This window comes from Patagioenas fasciata, chromosome 11 (genome assembly GCF_037038585.1).
Source record: "Patagioenas fasciata isolate bPatFas1 chromosome 11, bPatFas1.hap1, whole genome shotgun sequence".
NCBI classification, from domain to species: domain Eukaryota; kingdom Metazoa; phylum Chordata; class Aves; order Columbiformes; family Columbidae; genus Patagioenas; species Patagioenas fasciata.
The window spans coordinates 27,024,796-27,052,487 of record NC_092530.1 but is presented as its reverse complement, the minus strand read 5'-3'; the positions used below and the strand labels follow the sequence as shown (position 1 = coordinate 27,052,487).

Below are 27,692 nucleotides of genomic sequence, written 5' to 3'. Positions count from 1 at the left end.
GCCAGTAGATCACGTACCACAGCCCTTTGAATCTGCTCATCTCCATCGTACCTCCAGTGATCTGCAAGGATCATTGGACGGGAGGGTGGTGGAGGTCTGGGAACAAGGACAAGTGTCCCCTGCAAACCTTGGGCAGATCCCCTGCAAACCCTGCTGTTGGCTGCTTTTCAGCTGCCAAGCCATAACCCCAGCTCTCCCCTTCCAGACATCGGCTGGGAGATGTTGCTGTGCCCCAGACAGGGACCGGGACAAGAGCCCGACACCGCGGCTGGACAGGGGTGACGCTGCACCCAGCTCAGTGACTGGGGACATTGGCTCCAGCGCCAGGGGTTTGCAGCCAGGACTTCCCACGCAGTTGGCCCTCGAGTGGGGACCCAACAGAAGTGGGGATCCAACAGAAGTGGGGACCCAACAGAAGTGGGGACCCAACCCGGCTCCTCCTTTGGACCCCCAGAGAGCCCAGAGGAACTGGGGAACCTGGACACCCAGCAGCCCCCCCAGCCCTGTGGAAACTCTATCTCTGCAAACACTTGCTCCCTTTATATCTTTCTCCTTTTTTTTTATGGAGAGGCCTCGGAGCAGAGGGGCTGGAGGGGGCTGGCACTCCCCCTCCCTGCTCTCTCCAGAAGAAAGGGATGCAGCTGGTGAGGCAGCACTTTCTGGAGCTGTATGGATGGGGTGAGAAAGTCATTACCTGCCTTGGGTTTCACTGTGGGAATGGCCGCACCTTTCCCTGGGAAACGCTTGTGTCTGGGGGCACGCGGGAGGGGGGTGGGGGCAAAGGGGCAAAAAAAGTCCATAAAGCAAAAAGGGAAGAAAGAAAAAGAAGGGGAATTTTTACTTTTTTTTTGCATGTAGACATGTAGAATCTGAAATAAATAACCTGTCTCCAAAAACAGTGCATTAGGAGGAGTAATCGATTGAACACGCCACAAACTCTTATTTTATGGCTCTGTGAGCTCGACTGGTGCTGGGAAGTGGGGGAAGAAAGAAGCTGTTCTGCACAACAGAGGGGACACTTCAGGCTTTTTTTGTCTTGCCTTTTTTATTTTCCACTTTTTTAAATCTCCCCTTGGGGACTTTCCCCTTTGTTCTGTGGGGGGAAGAGAACTGGATTGTGTTTCTTCTGCTCCTGACTAAAAGAAATTACATCAGCCCAATGTATTTAAGCATCTCCTCCCTTCTTCAGTCCCGAGCCCGAACTGCTCAGTAATGCAGAGTTTAATAAGGAATTTTAATTTTTCCCCCCATTTTGTGATGATGAAGGAGGGAAGGCTCCTCAGGCAATTTGAGGGGCTGGATTCTACATTCTCCATCCTAACACTGGCACGGACCCCTCCCCATCTCCCCAGCCCCCCAGTGCACTCCTGGAGCGGGAGAGCGAGCACGGGGCTGGAGCAGAGACACCAGAACAAAGGGGCAGAAATTAAAAGACAATTTCCAGAGCCAAAAATAAATACACGAAAAAGAGCAAGAACACGGCAGCAAACCGGGGGAACGTGAGGATTTCTGACAAGTTCCCAGCCTAACAGTGACACTCACCAGGAGGGTCATTAACTCCCCCAAGGGAAGGAGATATTCAGCTCTTTCAGCAGCCCCCGGGTCATTTCCTGGGGTTTTTTGCTCGTTCCTGCACCCCGCGTTCCCAGGTCATTTCCCCCAGGGGAGCGCAGGCTGCAGAAGCCGATATTCGCACTTCGGTGGTGGTTTCCCCATGATTTCCAAGTCCTCCAACAGCCACCCCAGGTCTGTCTGGAGCAGCGGTGGATCCCCCGGTTCCCAGCCATCCTGGAGGATTCACAGCTGCGCTGGAAGTGCTAAAAGCAGCTGCTGTGAGCAGAACAGAGCAGAGCAGAGCAGGGCAGAGCAGAGCAGAGCAGAGCAGAACAGAGCAGGGCAGAGCCGGGGCTCGGGGAAGGGTTCCAGCCCACAAGAAGCAGGTCTGGAGCAAACACCAACACGCACCGAGCAAGCCCTGCGTGAAAACAAACTTCTCCTACGGTCCTTGTCAGAGCACAGATTTCCCCACTTTGATTAGACCAATGGGCCAAAAAGTGACCACATTTCAAGGGAAACACGTGTCTTGTTATTCAGCTAAACATGGGTTGAGGGACACGCTCTTGCCCAGCTGGGAAAGTCGCCCAAGGGGACGCAGCTGGGCAGCCCCCGGCACCGTGTGTGAGTGCCCCAAATCTCCCAGGAGAGCAAAACCACCTTTCTGAGGCCCAAAACTCGAGGCCACGTTGTGTACCTGGGCCAAACGGTGCCACCCGTGGGTGAATCACAGCTCGGGCAGATCCTGCGCTTTCCCCAAGCTGGAGACATCGTTAACCTGAAGGATTCAGCCGACTCAGTCCCCTACTTGTGTTATCCATAATTAAAGTTGCACCGAGAAAATAAATCTTCTTCCTCACTAATATGACGGAGGAGCATGTTAAATTATGGCTCAGTTTATCAAATGATTGCCCAATGCAGCTACCTTCTTTAATAACTTATGATAAAACATGTCATAAAATGATTCGGGAATTAATACCTACTGGATGATGCTGTGACAAACTGCTATAATACGTTTCACTACAGGAAGGTGCGTGTTCTTGTTTTATTTAAAGAAGCTGCAAGCGGATTTAGCATTCATGTAAATAAGGGGCTGATTGACAGGCAAGGGCTTCAGGGAGCCCGTGGGTGGAGGAAGAGATTTGCCCTCGCAGCTTCGCTGTTGTTACCTCTGATCCTCCCCACTCCCACGCTTCTCCACGGGTGCCTTGTTGATACCTGCGCCATTCCTGCCCTGCTACATCCTCCCTCCCTTCCCCTCCCTCCAATAACCCCAGGATGGCAGTAAAGGATCCACCCCCCCGGCCTGACCTACTTCATCCTCAAGTCACGTTACTAACTGGAGGTAGACGCCGTGGTTTCCATCTCACCCTCACTTGGAAGCGTTTACAAGCGTTTTGAGAATCCTTGTCAAAATACAACCGTCAGGAACTGCTGAAAATGCCAAATGGAAACCTAGAGAGAGGAGCAAATAAAAATTAAAAACAAAAGCAAAACATCCTGTAAAAATATCAGCCTGTTACACGGGTCGTATTTGATTATCTCCTGTGAAAATTGAGTTCTCGGCAGGAGATGTAAATTTTTCACAGTGCAAATCTGCTGTCAGATTCCGCAGGGGTTTCCCGCATGTCCCCTCCTCCTCCTTCCCAAACCCAGCACCAGCACCCTGGGGCTCCCAAAGGCACTTCCAGCCACCCCGTGTCCTCCCAGGTGCCCAGGTCCCCATCTCCAGGGCACAGTGCTCAACATCTCCAGGACACAGTACTTTCCATCTCTGGGACATGGTGCTCAGCATCTCCAGGACACGGTGCTCAGCGGCATCTCCAGGACACAGTACTTTCCATCTCCGGGACATGGTGCTCAGCATCTCCAGGACACGATGCTCAGTGGCATCTCCAGGACATGGTGCTCAACATCTCCAGGACACGATGCTCAGTGGCATCTCCAGGACATAGTACTTTCCATCTCCAGGACATGATGCTCAGCATCTCCAGGACATAGTACTTTCCATCTCCGGGACATGGTGCTCAGCATCTCCAGCACACGGTGCTCAGCGGTATCTCCAGGACATAGTACTTTCTGTCTCCAGGACATGGTGCTCAGCATCTCCAGGACACGATGCTCAGTGGCATCTCCAGGACATAGTGCTTTCCATCTCCAGGACATGGTGCTCAGCATCTCCAGGACATAGTACTTTCCATCTCCAGGACATGGTGCTCAGCATCTCCAGGACATAGTACTTTCCATCTCCAGGACACGGTGCTGTCTGTCCCAGGACACGGTGCTCAGCACCTCTCCCAGCAGCCCGGCCGTCACGCTGCCCCTGTGCCCCCGGCAGTACCGGCTGCCAGTAGCACCCCTGTAAACTCACAGAGCAGCTCTCATAATTGGCCCCTCTTTTCCAACTCTCATAAATGTCCAAAGCATTTGCATTTTAGACTGAAATTGCCCATGTTTAATCCCCGCCCAAAGGAGAATGTCTGTGGGGAAAGTCTGAGCAGATTTCCTTCATCCATTTGCAATTTATCAGCAAAAAAAAAAAGAACAGGGAGAAAATCAACTCTCTTTCTAAAGTAAAAACAGTCTAACCACACTTTTATAAAAAAAATGATGGCTAAAGCAAAACAGCAAAAGTTGGAAACTTGAATCCTGGATAGAGCCACAAGCTTTGCAAGATGGGGGGGCTGGGGAGGATGCTTTAAAAATAAATACATGAAAATTCCCACATTGTAAACTGAATTGGATAAATACCACAAAACAAATATTGCGTGTACTTGAATCCTCAAACAATCAGTTCAGACCCTGCCCAGTGTCCTGTTTTGTCTGTGTTAGCCATGAAAATTCGGGTAATTGTGCTTGCTGCCAGGAGCCTTAGCAGAAACAGCTAGATTTAAGTAAATATTGCAGAATATCCATAGGAAACACATTTCAAGCCGATAAGCACAAATAGATGTGCTACTAACCTCACTCAACAAGTCGCGTTGATCCACAGGCGACACGGAAACACGCGGCGCAACTTGCTCGCCCAGTGAGGCGGCTTAATTTCCACTGCCAAATTCTTGAGGTAAATTGCTTGCAAATGGGCCCTGAATGGATAAAAGTTACTTGCTCCAATCACTCAAAAAGACAAAAAAAAAAAAGAAAAAAAAAAAGGAATAATTACTTTAATTACAGTCACACTCTGCAGACAATTCATGGGTGAGGAAAAGCCCCAAAGCCCAGACTTGCTGAGTGGACCCGGTTTCTCTCGTGCTCGGGGAGCACATCCCAACGTCCCACGCGTGGCCCTGGCAGGAGATCCCGTCCGACTCCTCCTGGTGATGCTGCCCATACCGTTCTCCTGCTCTGCATCTCCACCAGAGGCACTGGGCCAGGCTGCCCAAAGAAGCTGTAAATGCTCCATCCCTAGAAATATTCAAGGCCAGCTTGGCCAGGGCTTTGGAAAACCTGGTCTAGTGGAAGGTCTGGGGCAGGGGGTTGGAACTAGATGATCTTTAAGGTCCCTCCCAACCCAAACCATTCTATAAGATACCTGCTACCCTGACCTGTCCGCTTGGATTCACGTTCACCAGCCACGGAGACCCAACAGATAGGGTTGCAGCTCAATCTTGTGTGGCTTGAAGCTCTCCCCATCTCCTGGTGAGCCTGTGACAGGGCCCCCCCATGGCTCATCAGCTGGGGGGCAGCTGTGACATCCAGGGCTGGGAAAGGGGGAGTCACCCACCTGCTACTGCTGACAGAGCTGGAAAGAGAGCCACAAAACTGGAAGCAAAAGTTGGGGATATGAGAATTACTAACACAGTGGTGGGGGAGCAGGAGACTGGGGTGCAGAAGAAATAAAAGGCAGTTGGGAAGACAAGGGGACAGCAGTGACGGGGACACAGGGACCACCAGGGCCGAGGGAGCAGGGGAAGGAGCGGATCGTGCCGGCGGTGATGGGGAGATGGAGGCTCCTTCCAGGCTGACACGTGCTGCACTCAGCAGAGGACGAAGGATGCAGTCGTGCAACTGGAGCTTGGTGCTATTTGCAAAGTTAGAAACGAGGAAGAAAATCACCGACTTTTTTTTTTTTTTTTTACAACTTCATTTGCCAAAAAAACCCCCCTCTCCCCTCTGTTTTTCATCTGGGGAGAGTTTTGAATTTCCATGTACTCGTTTCCTTTCTACATTCCAGTCTCCCCTCTCCGGTCTGTGTGCTGGTGCTCATTGCCCAGATGCTCTCGCAGCTCGTCCGACACATGCGATCCCTTCCCGCGGGAGACGCAGCCCCGCTGCCTGCGCTCCTGCCTGTCCCTGCCTGCCCAGCCCTCTGCAGCCCTGCGGAGGGGGGGACAAGGAGGTTTTAAGGGGCCAGAGCTGGTCCCCAGGCAGGGTGCAGGTGCCTGTGCTTTGCACATCCCCTCCACATCGCTCCCTGGGTACCAGGTAAGGGTGGATGCCCACGGGTTGGGGTGCTGTGAAATGGTGTTTGAGGGTGACAGGGACACCCAGGCAGGACCCTCACACCCCTCTGAGACCATGTCCCCACCAGTGAGTCCTGTGCCCCTCCATGTACCCACCAGCCAAGCACAGGGGTCACTTCAGCCCTCGTCCCCCCCCAAGCTGGGGGGAAGTGGCAGCTCCACCACCCAGCTGATTGCACAAGAGGACGTTTGAGCACTGCCTAGGACCATTTAAAACCTGGGATGATCCCATAAACTCTGCCTACCCTAACTCGTATTAAATGGAATTGGCTGAAACCGCATTGTAGCCGAGCTGTGAGTCAGTCCATCTCACTACTTCCCCGTCCCTTCTAAATGGGGGCTTAGGGGGAAAAAGAGTCATCAAGGAGCTCAGACTAGTCATAATGGTGTTATGTTGCAGTAGAGAAAATTAAAGTTAAACATTAGGGAAACCTTTATAACTCTAACCAGAGTTCAGACGGTGGAACAGGCTGCTCAGGGAGATTGTTGAATTGCTTTCCCCAGAGATATTCGAGGATAAGGCTAAGTACACATCTGACAAGGATGGTTTACCAGCCTGATGCAGGGGATAAAATGGAGCAGGTGAGCAGGCAGAGATTCCTTCCAGCCGTAATAACTCTGTGTGATCAGCGCAGGGCCCCTCTGCACCGGAACATTATAAAACATATCCTCATTTTCCACAGCCCCTTACATAGAAACGTGCCCGCAGAGCACATCCAGCGCTAAGTGACACAGAAACAAGGCTCCGGCACTGCCAGCACTAAGTGGCCGGTGCTTGGGAACTCAAGAGGGCTACAGGAAATGTAAAAGCTCAGAACAAAGAAATGTGTAGTAACATGTGTCTGGGGGAATTGTTGGATGACGGGAATGCCTCCAGGAGGACTTTAAACCTCTCTGGCCAGGGCTGCACCGCTGGGACGGCGGAAGCAGAACCAGCAACCTGGTGTTTGAATTGCTGCAGGTTTTTCTCGTGAAAGCACTTTGACAAACACACGGTCCATCTGCCCTCCCCTCTCGTTGTTTATAAGCTGCAGATACCCAGCGCAGGCAGAGATCTGCCGGGGCTTGGGGGTGTCCCTGGTGCTCAGGGGTGTCCCTGGGGCTCGAGGGTGTCCCTGGGGGCTTGGGGGTGTCCCTGGGGCTCGAGGGTGTCCCTGGGGCTCGAGGGTGTCCCTGGGGGCTTGGGGGTGTCCCTGGGGCTCGAGGGTGTCCCTGGGGCTCGCGGGGATCTCGGCTCCTCTGGTCACAGCACAGGTCCCCTCTCCCTGGAGCGCTGCCGGCTCCTTGTACCATTTGTGATGCTGAGCTTCTCCGTCTGTAGGGATGGGGACATGGGGAGCCCCCTCCCCTCCGCAGGGGCCCCGGGTACTGGTTCCACATAAAGCACGGGCGGGATGCGGTGCTGTGCAGAGCAGGGACATGCCCCACCGCAACACCCAAAAATGTCCTCACCTGGAGAAAGGGGGGGAAAAAGAAGAGGAAAGAGAAAAGGATGCTTCCCAGAAACTCAGCGAGGGCACACCAGGAGGGGGCCCCAGCTCCCTTCCCGGGACGAGCCCCCGCTCCAGCCCAGAGAGGTGGGAGCTGCGGACGGAGGGGAGGCCGGGACCGGTGGATAATCTCTCAATCAGCCCTAGCTAATTTGTAAGGCATTGCTGCAATGTTGACTGTACATATGTTAGTGTTAAGTCAAGTGGAAGGTATGCTCAAAATGCGATAACGAAGTGGCTCAAGGAACGAGGAGGAGCGCGGTCGATAAGGAGAAGGACCCGGGGCCACACCGTGCCACGGCTGCAAGTGCCCGCTGACAGCGTGACGGGGACACTGCTCAGTGATGCGCCTCATTCCTTCGCTGTCCCTACCATGTGAAGGGTCCTTGGGCATTGATGTTTGCCCTGATGCTCCTGAAATTTCACCCATAGAGGAGTGTAAGGGACAGCGGAGATGCAATGGCACAAGCGTGCACGCGAACAGGGGAACGTGCGGCTGAGGTTCTCTCTTTCCCACTGCTTGGGGGTATTTCTGTGACCACGACCTCCCTGGTCCCTGCGATCCCCAGCGGAGCTGGACAAACCAGTGGCCTGTGCCATGTTGCTCCGTGCTCTCCCCGTTGCTTACACAGGAGCCCTCTTCTTGGATTTATCCCAATGCCGTGGCTTTGAAATTCTGGGAGAGAGAGAAGGAAGAAGAGAAGCCTTTGCCTGGCCAGCAGATCCCTCCCAGGACTTCAAAGCCTCTTGGATTCATCCCAAAGCAAAATAAGATTTCTTTAATTTTCCAGCGGGCTGGGGGAGAAGCCTCCCTGCCGGTCTCTGCTGAGCCAGCGAACTGGGCAGAAGGGAAAGCGCATCGTCTCCTCCTACCTCAGCTGAAAGCAGCCGAGAGATGGAATGCCAGAAAGATTGGCAGCAGGAAACTGAATTTCTTCTCCGTTCCAGCAATTTGATATATACACGTGGAGCCTGACTCCGATCCGGGCAGCGCGGGCTGCGGAGGTGGGTGTGCAGCCCGGCTTCCAGCTGCTCCCGAGGCAGGAGAGCGCTCGTGTTTAAGGGCTGTCATATTAGCAGTTGCTATTTAATATTTGATGTTTAGTCTGGTTTGTCTGCTTTTCCCCTTTAGGATCGGGTCTATTCCAAACAAACAGAGCCAAAACAGGCTTAGAGAGGAGTCAAGTTCAAAGACACAAATTGATTTCAGCCTGGCCAGGCAGCTCACGCGCCTTCCCACCCGAAAGCGGGGTTCAACCCCTGGCTGGTGACAACTGCTTTGGGGTGCTCGATCACCTGCAGTGCTGCTCAGGAGCCAGCAGGCTCTGAGAGGTGGGAGCCCAGGCTCTGGGTCCAAGGTCTGGGGATGTTTCACCTCCATGGTCCCAGGTGGAAAGGTCTCACTTGCCTTGTCCTACCTTTGGGACGGAGTGACAGCCACCCAGCCTGGGGAACAGCGGTGGAGCCTGGTCCTGCCAACAGCCACGGACCCTGCAGGAGAATCATCGCTGTCAGCGATTCCCTCCAGTTTTCAGAAAAAATCTTTAAAAAAGAAAGAATTAACCGATGCCAGTGTCACTTGGCACCTCCTCGGCAAGGCGTGGAGGTGTAACGTTAGCGTGTGTTTTACAGTTCGTGAGCTACAGACAGCTGGAAAAACAGTTAACGTTCCTGTTTTACATGCTCCAGCCTGGTTTTGCAGGGAGCAGGTCTAGCAGCTCAGCTCTGCCAGAACAGGCAACTGCAGCTATTTAACTTAAGAATGAGATTTGGGCCATGATGCACCAAGGTCTCTGAGGTTTCTTGACACAGTGGAAATCATAGGGAGGATCTAGTCTCAGTAGGCTCAGCTTTAAGGAATAGATTAACCTGGTGCTTTGTGGTTTAGAGCATGGCATGGGAAACTGCTCAAGTAGGAGCAAATACATGGATTTAAGGGGCTCCTGCGCTATGGTACCTTCTGCCTCCCGGGCTGAACTACCCCTTGCTGCTGTGAAAATGAGGCATCTGAGAAAAAATAAAGAGGAAGGGTAGATGTGCAGCGTGGAAGGGATGTTTGGGCCATTTCTGCCCTGCCGGTGTGGAGCAGGCACCCCCAGCTGATGTCCTGGGATGCACCGGGGCCACGGAAAATCCGCCTCGCCCTTCCCAGGGCACACAGCTCAGCCCACAGCCCTGCATCCCACAGCCCCCAGCCCTGCATCCCACAGCCCTGCATCCCACAGCCCCCAGCCCTGCATCCCACAGCCCCCAACCCTGCATCCCCCAGCCCTGCATCCCACAGCCCTGCATCCCACAGCCCCCAACCCTGCATCCCACAGCCCTGCATCCCACAGCCCCCAACCCTGCATCCCACAGCCCTGCATCCCACAGCCCCCAACCCTGCATCCCACAGTCCCCAACCCTGCATCCCACAGCCCCGCATCCCACAGCCCCTAACCCTGCATCCCACAGCCCTGCATCCCACAGCCCCGCATCCTACAGCCCCACAGCCCTGCAGCCCCACAGCCCTGCAGCCCCCAACCCCACATCCCGCATCCCACAGCGTTGCATCCTACAGCCCTGCAGCCCCCAACCCCGCATCCCACAGCCCCACAGCCCCCAACCCTGCATCCTGCATCCCACAGCCCTGCATCCCACAGCCCTGCATCCCACAGCCCCGCAGCCCCCAACCCTGCAGCCCCCAACCCCGCATCCCACAGCCCCGCATCCCACAGCCCCGCATCCCACAGCAGATCGAGACATCCCATCCTGCAAAACCACACCAGGCACTGCAGATCTGCTCAGCCCCCTCAGACCTCAGGGGAAGAGAGAGGCAGGCTTATTTTTTTCTTGCCTAAATGAAGAGCAGGGTCACCCTGAAGCGACCCCAGATGCCTGGGCTGACCTCCTCACCCAGCGAGCTTCCAGAGCTGCTGTTAACCGGGAGCTCTGCAGCCAGGCCCAGACACCCAGGAGCCGGGGCTGGCTGCGGGAGGATTAGGAGCCAAAATATTCCGATTCCTCCGGCGGTAACAATGCAGCAGGGATGCGGCCGGGGCCACCGGGCTCCTCTGGAGCAGAACCCCGTCCTCACCCTGCAGTGTCACTGCTCGCGTGGGGACAGCTGTGCAGACGGCAGGCTCTGTGCTAAACACGAGGCTTTGCGGTTGGTGAACCAGCTCCAAGGCTCAGCCAGCCCCAGCTTGAAAGGCGAAATCCACCCAGCCCCCAAAATGCAGAATCCATCCTGATCAGGCAGGATGGGGATGTGATTTTTGGTCTAATCCGGTATCCAGCTCACTTTAGTGCTGAGGAGGACAGCAGGGGAGCCTGAGGCACAGGGCGCTTTCTCACCTGTCCTCTGTACACAGGATTTATGCTCCTAGAGGTGATGCCCGAAGCTTTGGGCAGGTCCTTATGGTCTCCCGCAGATGACAGATCCCCCATGGTGGCACTGGTTGTCCCGGCGTTCCTCGTGAGTCAGGCTGGGGAGCTGATCCGGCTGGAAGACATCCTGGTGGAAAAAATTAATAATAAAATAAATTAAAAAATAAAATAAAATAAAATAAAATAAAATAAAATAAAATAAAATAAAATAAAATAAAATAAAATAAAATAAAATAAAATAAAATAAAATAAAATAAATAAATTCTAAGAGCTCAAGGGCCTGAACCTGCTCTTGGCTTGTCTGCTCCAGCACTCCAGTGCTGCAGGGGAGTGAGGGGCTGGGGAAAACAAATAGGTGGGACCAGCATGTTGAGCAAGAAGCACCCGATATGTCAGACACGCATGAGCACAGGTCCGTGCCCCCGGATTTCAGCTCCAGCTCCTGCTCTGGGCAGCGCTTTGCAGCCTTCGGTGGAGCTGGAGGTGACCCGGTGACCTGCAGATGTTCAGCAGCCTCCAGCCCAGCGCCTTCACGCCTGTCACCACCGCCGGCCCCGCGAGGACACAGCACAAGAGAGAGCACACGAGGGCTGGAATTTGTTATTAATATCAAACATATGGGCAAACAATGTTCCTCGAGCAATATCACAGGACCAATCAAAACCGCAGCGCGGATAAACAGCGCAAAGAGCGCTAGAAGGCTTCAAAACCTGGTTTAGAAAAATAAAACCTAAACTAGGAAGCAACAGCATGAATCACAGTGCATTTCAAACAAGGGAGGGATACATTCAGTTTCCAGTTTACGAAACCAGTTTTATTTATTTATGATTATGCTCCAGTGTTTAGCTTATATACAAAGTAATGACTCATTTCTGAAGTAGCTACAAGTCCTATTTGGAATAGCACATTTCCTCCACGAGGAAATGAGACAAACCAGTCCTTTTGGTCCCACCATCTGAGCGTCGCAGGAGAGAGGTTTCCCTTGCCACGCTGCCTGCCGGCTGCAGGAACCGCCTGCCGCCTGGGGCACGAGGCTGCTGTGTGGTTCCCTCCCTGGAGCAGATCCTTTCCCCGGGTCCTGGCCTTCAGCAGCGCTGTTTTCAAGGCTGCTGGAGGTGCTCAGCTCTGCACGCAGACACGGATCCACCAACAGGTCTGTGCCACAGTGGGACAGGGACCAACCTGCGGCTGGGGACACAGGGGTCCCCGGGGAGGCTGGAGGAGCCTCTGCTCTGTGAGGGATGAAGCTGCAGAGCCCCAGAGCAGCCCCCAGAAATGCCCCTGAGGCTCAGTGAGGGGCTGCAGAGCTGACCTTTCCCTCCCGACGCTTGCCGACCATCAGAAGCTGCTTAGAAGGATGTTGCAGCAAGGCCACTGTTGCAGCAAGGACACCGTGGCGGCAAAGACCACCAAGCCACCCCAGCAAGCATCGCTTTTCCTTTTTTTGCTTCCCAAATGCAAAGCGAGAGAGCCAGCATCCCTCACCCCCCATGCCAGCATCTCCATCGGGACATCCCAGTCCTCTCACCCTTGGTCCCAGGGTGGCGGGGAGCTGTGGAAGCCTCTGGAGGAAGCGCAGTCAGGCTGCTATTTAAGGCCCATTATCTCAGCTCTGCTCCAGGCTTCCTGATAATTCCCTGAATTAGCCGGGCAGCTTTGTTCTCGAGTGGCTTTGTCAGATATCTGGGACCACAGCGTGGGGAAGGGGGTGGGACAGGGCGGCGGGGGGAGTGACGGGCACCCCTGCTGCATGGTTACAGGTTCCCAGGCAGGAACTACGAGGCTGATTAATTCCTCATTGAGGAAGAAGTCGAAGGATAAAGAAGCATAAAACCAGCACGCTGGGAAATGCTGTGGAGTCTGAAGACATGCACGCAAATCCTTCCCTTTCATCCATGAGAATGAGGCCCCTTTCCTACCGCAGACACCTTGTTTTCTCCCTTTTGTCAGGAACACTCTGCCTCCCAGAGACCTCCTCTTCACCCTGGCCTTTAAAGGTCCCTTCCAACCCAAACCACCCTGCGGTTCTATGATCCACGTCTCGGGCACCGCTCCAGCTGCATCCATCCGCTGGGCACCGCCAGAGCCAGGCTGCACCCAGCCCATCCTTCCCTGCTGCAACACGGGAAATGCAGGCTCCCACGGGAAAAGAAAGCTGCTGCTGCTGCTCCATCCTTGCAGAGAGCCAGGGACGAGCCGGGCACCCTTCCCAGATGGTGTCATCCCAGTCCCTGCCGCTGTCACAGAGATGGAAGAGCTCCAGGAGCCGTGCTAGGCTTTAACGAAGCATCTGCTGGGGTTCGCACGTGGGTCCCCCGTGCTGTACTTGTAGCCTGGGGGCTGCGCTGACCCCGGGGGGCTTTCCTTGGGTGAACAAAAAGAAACTCTTCGCCAAGGTTTTATTTCGCTATTCTGTGGCAAATCCTCCACAAACAGCCCGGGAACGCCTGGCTCGTCAGCTGTGGCTGGAGGCCGCGGTTGGCACAAACGGTTCAGCGAGGCACATTCCTCAATGTGGGATTTGCCCCACGCCATCCATTTCAACCACTGTGAAAACCGGCCCGTTGTGCCACGTTCGACAGACAGTGTATTTTTATAAGATACCTTGTCTCGAGCACATTAACTGAGCAAACATTACATTTTATCAAGCAAATAATGAATGAGAGGGCAACAGATATATGTTGCTTACCTACACTTGTTGGGTGGTGAGGAGCTGTCGGTGACGGGCATCACCCAGGAGCGTGACGGGGACGGTGAGCACAGGGGAGCTGCTCATCCTGGGTATCATCCATCCATGGCACAGGGGTGCAGCCGTCTCCAAGAAGGGAGAACTGTGGGGCTTTCTCCTTCCCCAGCCCCCGAAGCTCAGGAGCGCATATGCAGAACTCATGAAGCAATTTCTTCTCTCTCCTATACCAAAGGTATTTTTCCCCCAGCTTGGAATTCAGTTAGCTGCAGTTTTCATGCACAAAGTGCCTGAGTTGGCCGGAGTTGGGAGAGCTCCAGCCCTTCCCCGCTCCCCCAGGGTGCTGGGGGAAATCACACAGTTCATTTTTTCTGGCTGCAGAATGCCTTTTCCTTTGCATTCTTCATCTCTCAGGTACTTAATCACCGTGTTTCCTATTCATATGTCTGGTCATTTCACTTGTGTCAGGGCTCCTTAACTAGGAAATATCAAGATGTTTTCACCCTAGAAAGCTGAGAAGTGTATAATTAGCCACCCAGGTAATAAATTACCTGTGCTGGCGACAGCCCACTGGGGGAACCTTTATTCTCCATCTCATCCTATTATGCTGAGCCAATTTAGCACATCTGTAGTTGTTTTAAAGTAGTAATTTAGATGGAATCATAGCAAAAAGCAGCTTATTAACAACTTAGCTGCCAAGAGAAAGATGGAAGGGACAGAGGCTGCCATGGAGGGAGAGGTTTGTTCCTGGCTGGAGGACAATGCATCAGGGGAAGAGAAATCTTGCTGGTTCCTCCAGCCCCTTTGTGCGGAGCGTGGCCTGGGAGCGGGGAAGGTCCCCAACTGCCAGGGCTGGGGACTGCACAGCCACTTGGCCATTGTTGGCTTACCATAGGGACAAACGGAGGACAATGGTGATGTTTAGCTGGTGAGTTTCCCAGGGCTGTTGGTGCACTATCCCCAGCGGCAGGACCTCAGGGCTTCACTGCTTCAGAGATGTCCCACGCCTGGCACCCAGCTCTGCAGGTGGAAGCAGCCGGGGACAGCTGGGGACAACCAGGGCCTCAGACCACCGGCCAACTGCAAAACACCAAGAGAACGGCTGGGAAGACAAGAGCAGCTCCAACCTGGAGGGAGGAGAGAGAGAGAGAATTAATATCAGTGCATGTGCAAATAAAAGCAGCCAGTTTCTGCCTCCATGCTGCAGAGCTGTAATCCCAGTGCAGCCATCGAGGTTGGTGTTTGGAATGAGATCGCATTCTCCAAGCTCCCATGTAACAGCCTCAAATGCAGGACGGCTGAAGCCTGTTCAGCAGAGCCGGTGTCTGCTCTGATGGGCGCTTTGTCAGCCGGCACCTCCCCTAATGCGCCCTGGGCATCCATCGCCAGCACCGGGAGGCTTTGCTCAGCACTAGCTCAGGTTCCCAGCATCGGCCATGGATGCCAAGTGCAAACCAAGGGGTTTGTGCCTTGGCACCATCTGCCAAGTAGATGAGCCACTCATTTCACCAATCAAGCCTTACCTCCTTCCTCCTCATTCCATTCACCATCCATCATCCAAGCCCAGGGTTAGACACCCTGTGTCGCTGCAGTGGCCAGGGCCCTCTCAAGAGCTCTCCACCTCCGAGAAGAACAACCGTGCTGCTGTGAAACCTCCCCGCCCACCTTCGGCCTGAAATTCATTCCCTCCCTGTGCTGCTATGGGGCATTTCAGAGTTACAATAGGATGAGGGGGAAGACACATCATTTCTTAGCCTGGAATAAGAGCCCTCAGCTGCGCTTTGAATCCCAAGCAGATGTTCATCTGGACATCACCACCTACCCCAGGGAACAAAGTGAGTTAGACACTTTTCTCTGGCTCTGGGGCCCCTTCCCCAGCTCAGCCCATCCCCAAACACCTGAGCTCTCACCCTCTCGAGCAAGGGGGCTGCATCCATCTCCTTTGGGGACGCACGTGTCCTTGCACCATTCCTGTTCAGAGCCTGGGGTTTCCTCACTGGTGGGGTGACCTGCGCACGGGGACAACACCACCAGAGCAAAGGGGTCCGTAACCCGGGGCTGTGGATGTAGCCCGGTCTCCCAGAGCCTTGCAATGTGCCCGTGCCCTCTCTCAGCAGAGGGGCTGAGACCCGCAAAGCTCAGGGTCTGCTCAGGGGCAGCAGGATGTGGAAGAGCCCGCCCGCACACCAGTCCATCCAGGGGCACTGGGAACACTGGAAAACACGTGTCCCCACTCCTGCCTCCCTGCCCACACACGGCTGGCTCCAGCGCAGCCCCCCGGTAGGAGAGCTCAGGCACCCATGGACCTTTTCCAACAGGACACTTAATCCTAGCCTTGCAACAAGGACCAAAACCCACATTAAAGAGACTATTTTTCCAGTTTCCTTCCTCCTCTGTCAGCCCAGAGAGCACATCTACTCCAAGTAACCCATCCTGGCCTTTTCCCTGCCATCACCCAACCACTGCTTGCTGCTCCAGCTCCCTCCCTGCCCTGCTCGCTGCTGCTGGAAGCTCATCCCTGCAGGAGCACCTGGCCTGGCCCACCATTAGTCCTTCCCAATAAATGGGCTACCAGCCATTGCTCAGAGCAGACGGGGCTCTGAGCGTGGGGCATCACCCCAAGGCCATATACTGTTGGGGCTTTTTCTTGCAAACCAAACCTCAGCAGCTTTTAATAACCAGGAATAAAAAGGACTTGCAAAATATTTCCCTGCAGCCCTCTCCGGAGCACTGCTACGTGTTGGCATAGCCCGGCCACTATTGCAGGGTGGTTTTATAGAGGAATTCCCATGCCATGGAAACCGGACCATCCCCGGGGGCAGCCTGAGCATGGAGCGGTTCCTGCCTTGCTGGGACACTTGGGCTTGGGCAGAGCTTGGAGCCTGTGAGGGCGAACAGCAGATTTGCCTGAAAAGGGCCCAGCTCAGCACAGAGGAAGCTGTTCCCTGCAGTTTTCTTTTCCCTTTCTTATTTACACAGGTTTTTCGAGCTCTGCTCTCATATTTTTGCCCTGTGCAAATGGAAAAGAGCAACACAAAATAGCAAAGTCCTGACCTTGAATAACTATGTGCAATATCCCTCCATAGCAGCTCACCAAGCCCACATCCAGTTAATCAGCTCCCGGAAAACCAAGTCACACACGAACGTCTACTCTTTAGGCTCCAAAGATGACTTTTTTCGTGCACGGAGAGGCCAGCAATGCCTCTGTCCCATTCAGCTCAGGCGCCCGGGCTGCGTGCGTGTCCGCGGAGCAGAGGACAAGCCGTGCCTGGAGCCTCCAGCGGTTCGGCTCCCACCCAGAGGCACCATCGCGCAGCCTGGCACTGTCACATCCCCCCGGCCCAGATGGCTTCACGGCACAGACTGTTGTCAAATTACCACTTTCTGGAACCGCTCGACGTATCATTTGCCTTATGCTTTCGTTGAACGGATCATTGACCCCGCTTTTCCTCATTGTCTTTGATTATCCGAGGACATCCCGCTCGCTGCCTCCTGCAGAATTCCCAAGAGGATCCCAACTCCTTCCACGCATAAAACCAAAGCAAACATCCTCTCCTTCTTCAAAAGTCTGGATCCGTCCCTACGATGAATCATTCCTCTGTATCCACGTTTCACCAAAGGACGGGGAGTGGAGGAATGGTTGTGGGCTTAGTCAACTATAGATTCATGAAAACAGGAAAACAAATCTACTTGCCTCAGACATTAGTTAGCAAATCAAATTACTCTCCGCTTCATCTATATTATTTAGGCTTAATTGTATTACTGACGCTGTAATACAGTGAAAATACAATTATTGGCAGGGAGACTGCAAGAATGGCATCTTTAGGAAAGCTGGTATTGATGAAGAAGGGGCTGCGAGCTGCCCTGTGCTGAGCCAGACTCTCCTCCTGCCGGGGTGTCCTAAATCAGGCTGCAGCTGATGTGAGCCGAAGGCTCTCCCTCCTCACCAGGGTTTATTTGATATTCCTAAGCTGCTGCACAGCCACCGGTGATTTGGGTGCTGCAGAGGACTGGAGCAAGGACGGGGTTTGTTTTACGTGTGGGAGGCTCTATCGAACACCCCCCTTTCCGTGCCAGTAAACACCCTGCTCCGTCACAGCAGGCCAAGGACCAGGGAATGCGCCCATTGCTCTTCCACGAGCAGTTATTGAACCTGCCATCGATTTTACCGTCCTCAGCACCACGCACAAACCTGTCTGCCTGTGCAGTCATTACCTGGGGACAGCTGGGTTGCTCACGGCTGCTCGGACACCAGGAGCCCAGGGCCAGCTCCTGCTCCTCCTGCGTTCCCCAGGGCATCGGCAGCTCCGTTCCGTCCCGGTGAATAAACCACCGGCCCAGGAGACACGCGGGTTTGCAGTGGAAAGGGGTTTTGGCCCTGGGACCTGCCCAACACAGAGCTTGCGACAGCACCCTGTGGGACTCTGCTAAAATCAGAAGATAATTTCCGCTTTGGAAGTTTAAAACCAAGTAAGACTCAGAATAATTAAAATCTCTTCTGCAGCACCATTAAATATAAATACAAATGGTATTAATATCTCTGGTTACTACGAGAGCATTCCCAAGCACCCTCTAATTGTCTAATTAAATCACTAAGGGCTTAGGTTAGTGACAGCGTAATCCTTAATGGTGCCTTGCTTGTACATTTATATAAGGTACTGTACAAGATAGTTGTTTATCTAATTAATCCCCAAGGTCAGATTCCGAGCTGGTGTGCAAGGTAATGTAATTTAGGTCCCTTGCTTTTCAGCAGGCTGGCTCAGACCTACTTACACCTGTTTGCTGCGCCGAAGGAGGTGAAGCGATGCAGCACATGCCGGGGAGCAGGAGGGCAGCCCTGGAGCATCTTCGTGGAGAGGAGACATCATCATCATCATCATCATGTTCCCTGCCCTGCTCCAATCCGGACGTTCCCCTTCTCCAGGCTGCTGCTGCCCTTGCAAGGGGCCAGCACGATCTGTAAGGGGAAGGAGGGAGCAACGCATGATGCAGATCAGGTGTGCCAAGCCAAGGGAAGGGTTGAGGGGTCACAGACCCATCACCAGAGAGTATCACCTGCTGCACGGACAGAGTGTGCCACACGGCATTGCTCTGATGGATGATCGCGATCAGGGACCGGTGGAGAACCTCTGTGCCACAGCAGAGCTGAGCAGGAGCAGATCTTGTCTTCCAGAATGAGCTGGAGAGGATGAAGCTGCTCCTGCCCACGTCGCCTCCCATGGCAGGACCCCAGCAAGTACCCGAGGAGGAGGACGAGGAAGGAGAGCCCCTCGCTGCCCCACCGGCCCCAGGCAGCAAGCAGGGCTGGGAGCAGCTGTGGCGAGGTTCAAAGACCAGACAGGAGCAGAGGGCAGGGGAACATCCGAACCCAGCACCCTGCCCCGCTCCAGAGCACACCAGCCCCTGCTGCTCCCAGTCCCCAGCACTGCTCTCCCCAGCTGGGGAGGCTCCGATGCCACTCAGCACAAAACAGAGGCAACTTTCCTTTTATTTCCCTCCCCCGCTCCTAACGTTGGATCAGCCAGCGCCGATCGCTTTGGATAGTGACTGCTGGGTCTGAATTCCTGGGCAGGCTGTCAAGCTGTCCCAGCTCGTCCATGTGCATGTGGATGGTGCTGCATTGTCCACAAATCGGGAGCAGATGTGAACATCCCGACAGCCACGGGCTCCTGCTGCAGCCCCCGCCGCCCAAATAAAAGAGCAGCCGAGCTCCCAGGGACGTGGCGATTGCTTCCCCTCCCCACCCCATTTCTCACACAATGAAATATGCAAAAATGGGAAGAACAATGGGCACGTTTATGAATAAAGATGTGCAGCTGGGCAAATAATAACCCCTTCCCAATCGATGCCAGCTTTGACCCTCAAATCATCCCCAAACTCGGTTGGCAAGCCCACTCCATAGAAGGAGAAGGCAAACTCCTTCCCCCACCCCGCTGCCCCGATGGGGCTGGGAGCCCTCCAAGGTAAAGGGCAATATTACTGACGTGTGTGTAGCGTCAAATTCAACACCGTCCTAATCCCAGCTCAATCCTGGGAGTGGCTGTAACAAATTTAACAAACAAGCCTGGCACGATGCTGCTGGCCTCACTATGAGCATTACATTCTGGTCACCTTTAAGGTGACCAATTCAACCTCTGGCCCCATCCAGTGCGAGTCACCCATTCACAACTTGGCCCCATATAAACGTAGCTCCACGGATGCTTTTAAGAGCTGCAGTCCCAGGGCTGCATCTTCATTTCCACGGCCAGGGGTATATAATTCCCTCTTACATTCCTGGGTTTTCTGCTTTCTTTTCATTTGCACCATTGTAAATGAGTATTCACTCCACTGAAATGCATAGCAATGTAAACACGGTTTGCAGGAGGAGGGCTGGCCTGTTTAGAAAACCTCAACTGCTGTCTTTTACCAGGACACATAAAGCAGAAAGCAGATTTCCGCTTATATTTGTTGTATTTCAAACAGAAGCAAATGTTTATAGCCGGGCTGTAAACCACGATAATGCGGGACAGATACCCTACAGTAGCCGCACTCGTAGACAAAGAAAAAGTCGAACCCATGGGTTAGCTTGGAAGTTTGGCTCGCCTCTGCTTTAGATGCATTCACCAAGCATCAGTCACATCCCACACGTTTATAAAATTACACATGCACTGAAGTCACGCACCGACAAAAATACACGCGCACTGAGTCACACTTCTGTGACATTCAACTTGTGTCCGGTCCCACACCCGTGTGATTTCACAGGCTGGGTGGCAGCGCTGGCAGCACGGAGCAGACCTCGCCTTGAGCACCGCGGGCACTCCCGCACAGCTCCGAGCATCACCTCTGCAAAACGGGGCACACACCTGCTCCTGCGTCACCCAACAGGCGTCGGGACCTACGGGGGGACGCCAGGATCTCCCTGCCGACCCCCATATCGCGGGAGACGGACACCATTCTCCATCAAGCTCTAGAAGTCCCAGCACGCCTCGTGCATCCCCGGCACATCGCTGATTCCTGCTGTCTCCTCGAGACATCCCTGACAAACAGTTCCACTGACCCAGGAATGTTATCTTAGTAAATCAAAAACGTAAACATTTAGGTTCAGGACTAAGCTGAATGAATTTGAAAATGAGTTATGGTAGGAACCCGGTGAGGAGTCTGAGTTTGGCTTGGCAGTTGCCTCCTTTGCCTGGAACCTGCTTTTCAAGATTAAATACGATACTCTGCAATACATCCAAAATGTCAATTACTCCAAGTCTCTCAGGTTTGCAATTACAGAATGCAAGTCATGTTCAGCATTTCATGAAACTGCTTTTTTTGGCATGGGCCATCTTTCTCTTATTGTAAAAAATAACTTTCAAATCAAAGCATTAAATCAAGGCACATACGCTAGGAAGGGACGCGGGGCTGGAAACTCCTCCGGCTCCGTAGCTGGGAGGGAGCTGAGCGAGCCGGTTTCTGGTCGGGGGAATGAGAGCAGCGAGTGGCAAATCAGGGGGAAAGAATGTGGAAGCGTCTGGGCTGAGGAACGCCTAATCCCACCATCACGGACTTAAATCCCACAATCTCCTTGTTATAACCCCCCGCGGGGCCGGGGGAAGCGAAGCCTCCAGAAAACACCTCTCCCATCCCGCTGGAATCCGAAAACACTGTCATGGCCGGGTTTTAGCCTGCGACGGCAGCAGCTGCAGGCAATTTCTTTCAGGCTTTTCCGAGCTTTAGGTCTGGGCTGCCAGAGGCTCTGTGACCCCTTTCTTCCTCCGCATCTGCTGGGTGGGGAAGGCGATGAATTTGGGAACGCTGACCCGGCCTCAGACGGTGCTGAGCGGGTCAGGACGCATGTTTGCAAGGGGTTGCATCCTGCGAGTACCTGATGAGCTGGGAGCAAGGACGCTTGTTTGCAAGAGGTTGCACCCTGCGAGTACCTGATGAGCCGGGAGCACCGTGTGCTGCCCAGCGAAGGTCAGGCACCGCTTCCTACAGAACCCGCCTGTATTGCAAAGGGAAGGTGAATTTCCCTGCAGAGCTGTGAATAGAACGAGTGTATTTGTCTCTGAACGGGAGCCTGGGAATCACCTTCTTTCTGTTGTGATTTTCCTTGAAGAGTCCCAGCCTTTCAAGTCCCAGCAGATCCTCCAAGGTCAGGGGATAACCCTCAATGCTGCATCTTTAAAAGCCGCTTTAATTTGTGTCACTCCTGAAGGGAGAAGCCAGCAGACCTGGCAAGACCTGTGCTTCGGGAGGCACCGCCGTCAGCCTCAGCCCGGCTTTAATGAGCGGACGCTGCAGCCACCCTGCCCCCCTCCCTCCCTCCCTCCGGGCGGGTTCCTGGCTGGGCAGCACCTTTCCATGCTGCTCTGGTTTCGGTCCCGTTCATGTTCCTCTGTCTCAGGCACTCACGCCCAGTCACTGTGTGGGGTTAATCCGGGGAGGATCCTCCACATCAGGGCTGGGCCCAACCACCCCAGCCTCCAGACGAGCCCTTTTTCATCTGCACACGCATTTATTCCTGATGAGCAGCTTTGGCACGGGGTGGCTGGAGAGCTGCGAGAGCCCGGGTTTGGTGGTTCCTGAGCAGATTTGGTTGCTGAAAGCCCATCAGCAGCATCGACCCCTCCAAGTGCCAGCCTTGCACCAGGCATTAAAAGCAGCGGTGCCTTAGTGCAGGGAGTGCGAGGGGCCATCAGCATCCTGGCCTTCAGCTGCCCCCACCTCCCAGGGCTGCCTCCTTGATACTTTTCAGCAGCACCGGGATTCATTTACCGCAGGATAAGGGAGAAGCAGAGCACATCTGGCAGAGGCACAAGGAGGCAGGAACCAGAAGCCGAGTGAGGGCTGGAGCTGGCCAAGGAGTCTTAAAAACCCCAGCACTTGGGCTGGCGAGCGCCGTTCCTGCAGAGCCTGCCGGGCTTGGGCCCCTTTTGGATGCTCTTCCCCGGGATGCAGGTGCAGGGAGTTAGGAGATCATTTCCTGCTCGCACCGCAGCTTCGGGGATGGATTTACCACTGGGTTAAGTTCACCCTCCTTTGCTCTCTTAAGCTTTTTTTTTCCTGTTTGCCTCCTCCTTTATTCCCCACAGCACCTAAAAACTGGGCAGATCCGCTGCAACAACTGAAGACCGTCCTGTTCGGCGGGGGAAAACCCAGCTGGTCTCCCAAAGGACATGGTTCTCATCAAGGGAAGAGACAAACGGCTCCGCGGCGGAGCTTTTGCAACAGATAAGGAACTGAGGGAATATTAGAAAATGTAAAAGACAGAGCAAGGCAAAGGAGGGAGATACAAGCTAAAAAACAGGCAATAATTCTCCCTCAGCTGAAAAGGGCTTTAATTGCCAGTCACGCTAAGGTGATCAGTAAAACCAGCCTGAAGTGGAGAGTTCATTTGAAACACATGCAGCGGCTGCTGGAGCTGCCAATGGAAGTGCAATTAAGCACGGGAGCTGGGAAGGGACCTGCTGGAGCCCATAGACACGGCCCCGCGTTACCAGGGCTCTGAGTAAAACCCTCCCTAATTGCACAAGTTGAAGCAGAGGGAGAGATTTGCCCTCTGGTTTTTCTTGTTTGTTTGTGGGTTGTTGGTTTGGGTTATTTTGGATTTTACTTTTGGTTTTGTTTGGCTGGTTTTTTCTCCCCCTCCATCAGCCTGAATCTTAAAACAAACAAAAGGCCACTTTGCTTACACATTCAAGCGAACAGCTCGACTCCGAAATGAGCAGACCCTCCGTCTACCTCTCGGCAGCCTGGTTCCCCACGTCCCACCTGGTGCCGGTGTGTGAAAGTGGAAATATTGCTTATTCCAAAAGGAAGAGGTGCGCAAGAGGGAAAAAGCTCAGCCCATGTCAGCTGGACAAAGTCACACACTCTGAGCTCTCTGCTCTAACTGCCCTGCGCCTTCAGTTCTCCTGCTGGGAACCATGCTCATTTCTAATTAGCCAGGCTTTCGGAACACTAAGGCCTGGTCACTCATCTGCAATAACGTCTCCGCATTGCAAAAGCGGTGTGGTTTAATAACGAATATCTGATAGGAAAAAAACGAACAGTATAATGGAAACAGATAGTATCTATCTTTTGTATCACGTTGTAATTTAGGGCATAGGTTAAAAAACTATATTAAGGAGGGATAACATATAAAAAGAAGGATTTTTGTAGTAAAACTCACCTGAGCACCGTTTGTGTGTGCCAAAGGAGGAAGGGGCGACCCCGCATTCCCATTCTTGCTATGGAAACCCGGCTGATGGAAAGTCACAGAGCATCGCCAGGGGTCGGGAGATGTTGCTCTCTGTCAGTCCATCATTGCCATCCTGGAAAGAACATTGAATTCACCACCTCTGCCCCCCAGAATAGGGCTGGGAGCACCCCCAGAGCCCTCGCTGGGCCCCCACAGGAGCAGGACCAGACCTGGTGGCGATGCGGGCGAGGGAAGGATCAGTGCTCCACTTACCCTCTGGAAATGTCATATTCCTGTGAGCTCAGTCTCCCCTTAGCAGCAAAGATTCAGGTCTTAATGGCAAAACAAGTTCTGCTTGGAGGAGCCCGAAACCGCAGTAACACACAATGTTATCTGGCTGCAGAGCAGCCCTCCAGCAGGGCACAGACCAGCGAGCCCCAGGAGTTGCAAGCACCAGGGGGGATTTCCGCCCCCATCCCGGTCCTTTCTATCCTTAGAGCAAGAAATTAGTGCTGGTGAAATGTGACAGAGCGGCAGCCCTGGTGACAGGAGCCCCCGCAAGTGTACAGTGTTCATCTGCTGAGAGGGATCGTAGAATCACTGTGGTTGGAAGAGACCCTCAAGATCCTCGAGTCCAACCATGGATGGTGCATCCTCCCCATGGAGCATCCCTGAGCGGGTGTGGGGGTGACAGCCACCCCACTGGGGCCACCCAGCCACCTGATGCGTTGCACAGACCCAGTGGGGACACCACAAACCCATCTTGAGGTCACTTCCAAAGGAACGTTTGCTCCTTGGTCTTGAGGCCACTACTGGCCCACCCAGCACCAAACAGTGACACTTTTGAGCCCCATTTCCACGTAAGGGGGGATTCGTACCTGCTGGGGGGTGGCTGGCAGGCTGCACAGCCCAGCACCAAAGCCCTGCAGATGGACAAGACTCATCAGCAGGCTGTTGGGCTCCTTCCCGTGCTCAGAGGACATCGCTGGCACGCACCAGTCTTGGCAACAAGCAAATAGGTCCAACCCTCGCAGACCTGCAAAGAGCCATGGCAAGGGATCAAGTGTCACGGATGCTTATATTTTCTGCTAAAATGCTGAAAACAGGCTGTCTTCGATGCTGCACAAACCAGAGGGCAGCCATCCATCTTGTTTCAGAAGTGTCCTGTGACGCACAGCTGGTGACAGCGCACAGCAGGAAGAGCCCTCGTCAGGAAACACCTTGAACTCCAAGAGTCTGGTTTATAACGCTGCCTTTCTCCAGACCAGCATCAGCGTTTCCTCCCAGCACAGCGCAGGGAAGCAGTGGTGCACTATCAACCCGCAATCACAGGCCCAGCACTGCGGGGAGATGGCGGGGAGAACTTTGTTACTTGGGGGGTGCTCCTACAGTGCAGTTGGAGTTTTAAAGCAAGAAGTAATTTCCCATTCCACACTGCATCTCCAGACCGGCTGCTCACACCTAACCCCCAGCTTCAAACCAGCGCTGAGACAAGGAGAGCCCGTCCCGCTGCCGCACGCGTCCGCCCTTCCACCGTCATTGCCATTAGCGGCTGAACGCGGTCCAAGAGCGCCGTGAGAGACGCCGAGCGCCTGTCACTTCCAGCATGTGCTCCTTCTCATTCACTCCCCAAGAGAGATAATTGTGGATGGAGTGGAAAGCTTTCCCAGTGAGGCTTTGGGGTTGTTTTCTGTATACATGTTGCTGTGTGTTTACACTGGGCTGGAGAGGGTTTATTAAAACGGGAATATTGCGTTGCTCTTTAAGCGTGTAATTGCTAGGAAAGATATTGATACAGCAGAAGAGTTTAAGGGAGGCTCTAATGATCTAGTGGCTGGAGGAATCCAGGCAGAAATGTTTTAAGAGCAGCATCTGCCTACTTCAAGCAAGCGGCAGCTAAGGGGGGGATGACAGCATCCTGCAAATAGCCTGAGTACATAAACACTGCCGAGGAGGAGGCTTATGGCACCGGCTGCTAAGAGCAGGGGGATCATGTTCATAATAGAAAACTTAAGCTGAATATTGTTAAACTTCCTGACGGGGAAGCTATGCTGAGATACCATCTCCTCGGGGAAAGTCTCACAGGACAGGGTATTTCTTGAGGTTTGCTGAACAGTATACACAGCATCTTTGGTGCAAGTGTTGGCCGCAGCAAGAGACCCCCAAGCCTCAGCAGGGAGCAGGGGGGGCTCAGGGGTGCCCTGCACTGGCAGGGGAGGTGGCTTTTCATGGCTGAAGTAACAAGGAGGTGGCATCAGATGAGGCTATCGTTGCAACGCATGGAGGAATGCGCCATTCCCTCTGAAAATTCGCTGCAATCCCATGGCAACTTCCACTGCCAGGGCACATTTTACATTCTTTTGACTGCGGAAAGTAAAAACCGAAGTTAACCCTCGAGGCGAACCTTCGCTCCTGGCTGGGCGTTTCCAACATCCACCTCCTTCCCAGCTCCAGGGCGGGCAAAGCCAGGGCACAGCTTTTCTGAGCAGTCAAGAGCTCCTTTCTTCCTCTCCTCACCCAGACTGCCCCTTTCATAAAAAGGTGTAAAAGCCTAATTATCCTCCACTCCTCTAGGCTGCTGAGGGTTTTGTTCCAAATCGGCCACAATTCACTCGAACTTAATGGCCAAAGATGCAGACAAAGGAAAGAGCCGGGGCCGGGGAGCGCCCGAGGGCAGGAGGTGCCTGTCTGAGCAGCATCCCCGCAGCAGCACAGGTGGAATTCCACCTACTTCAAACCTGAGAGGCTGAGGTGACCACGTTCTTTCCCTTCTCTGCCGACTTTTCCATTTGCAGCCCAAAATTATTGTAATAAATTACGAGTTTAATTCCAAACAAAATCGAAGGGAGAATTTTGCACATTTGGATTGGAGAATCCCCACCACTTCCCAGAGGCTATCAATGGAAATTAGCAATGCAAAAACACGCACAACAACAAATCCACATTAACCCGCAGTCCCGAGCCGCTCGCCCCGTTATCATTTTGCTTCGCAATCCTCCTCAAACTCTTTAAACACCATTAAGTGCAGACACTGATACTGATCCAGCATCCCTGATTGCACCACGGAGGGACGCGCGGCTGTTTTGGACCCTATTAAGTAAATACAGCGAAAGCAGGCGGTCATAACCGGGTCATAAAAAGAAGAAAATAAAGCATCACATGATTTTTTTAATAGTTAGAGCTACCAGAAACTTCCTGTTCATCCCAGCACAAGTGCTGTTCCCTGATGGTGGAAAGATTGTTTGGAGAGGAGGGACAGCTGCTGTCTCTCACAGTTCATTATAAAGATGGGTTAAGAATTAATCAGGTAAAGGGAGGGATGTGAAAGCGATCAGAAGGAACTACTAAATTTGTCCCTTAAAGTAAGTTAACTGGCCACTGAAACTCGTCAGAGCCCAAACACACGCATCGCCACACGAATCCACGCTTCCCAAAATGTTCATTTACAGCTCACTTTCTAACCTCAGCCATGCACCATATAGGACGGATTAAACCGACGTGAGGCTACTCACCCAGGAAGGGCTCCCAGGCAAAGCTTGTTCGCTTCCCCCCCGAGAGCGGTGAGAGATGCTGGGGAGGGAGGGACAGGGACCGTCCCCTCGGGGTGGCGGTGCAGCTCTGTCACCCCAGCTGCCGCAGGAGCAGGGCAGGTGGGAAGGGACCCCAACCATCTGCAGGGGCACCCACCACCTCCCGCCAGGAGCAGCACCGTGTGCCTGGGGGATCCACGGTGTCCCACGAGCACCGTGTCCTCTCCCCGCGCGGGGAGGTGACACCCGCAGGTCCCTTCCCCCGTGGAGTCACAGCCGGGATCACCGGCTGCCGTGTGAAAGCTGCCCTTCCCCAGCCCACGGGCCACAAAAACCAAACCAGAAATCTGCAGCAGCGGATCAGCCCCACGGACCCGGCAGCCCAGGAGCTGCTGCTCTCCGAGATGGGCTGATAAGATCCCCGGGAGGCTCCGCAGGGGTTGTCTGGAGCCA

General features: G+C 53.8%; 1 long non-coding RNA gene across 13 annotated transcripts; it reads right to left on the bottom strand.

Annotated features, from left to right (window-relative positions):
* Positions 1–328: 328 nt before the first annotated feature.
* Positions 329–27,692, bottom strand: LOC139828868 (uncharacterized). 13 transcript variants are annotated; one of them, XR_011740935.1, is made up of 10 exons: positions 27,222–27,692; positions 24,588–24,745; positions 23,701–23,842; positions 15,473–18,519; positions 14,453–14,642; positions 13,566–14,074; positions 10,844–11,003; positions 4,718–8,998; positions 4,518–4,640; positions 3,016–3,913 (listed from the first exon to the last, which is right to left on the bottom strand). It is a non-coding gene; the product is annotated as an uncharacterized lncRNA (long non-coding RNA). The 13 variants fall into 13 exon arrangements; XR_011740936.1 differs by having other exon boundaries at positions 4,727–8,998; XR_011740931.1 differs by having other exon boundaries at positions 4,518–4,959; positions 5,087–8,998.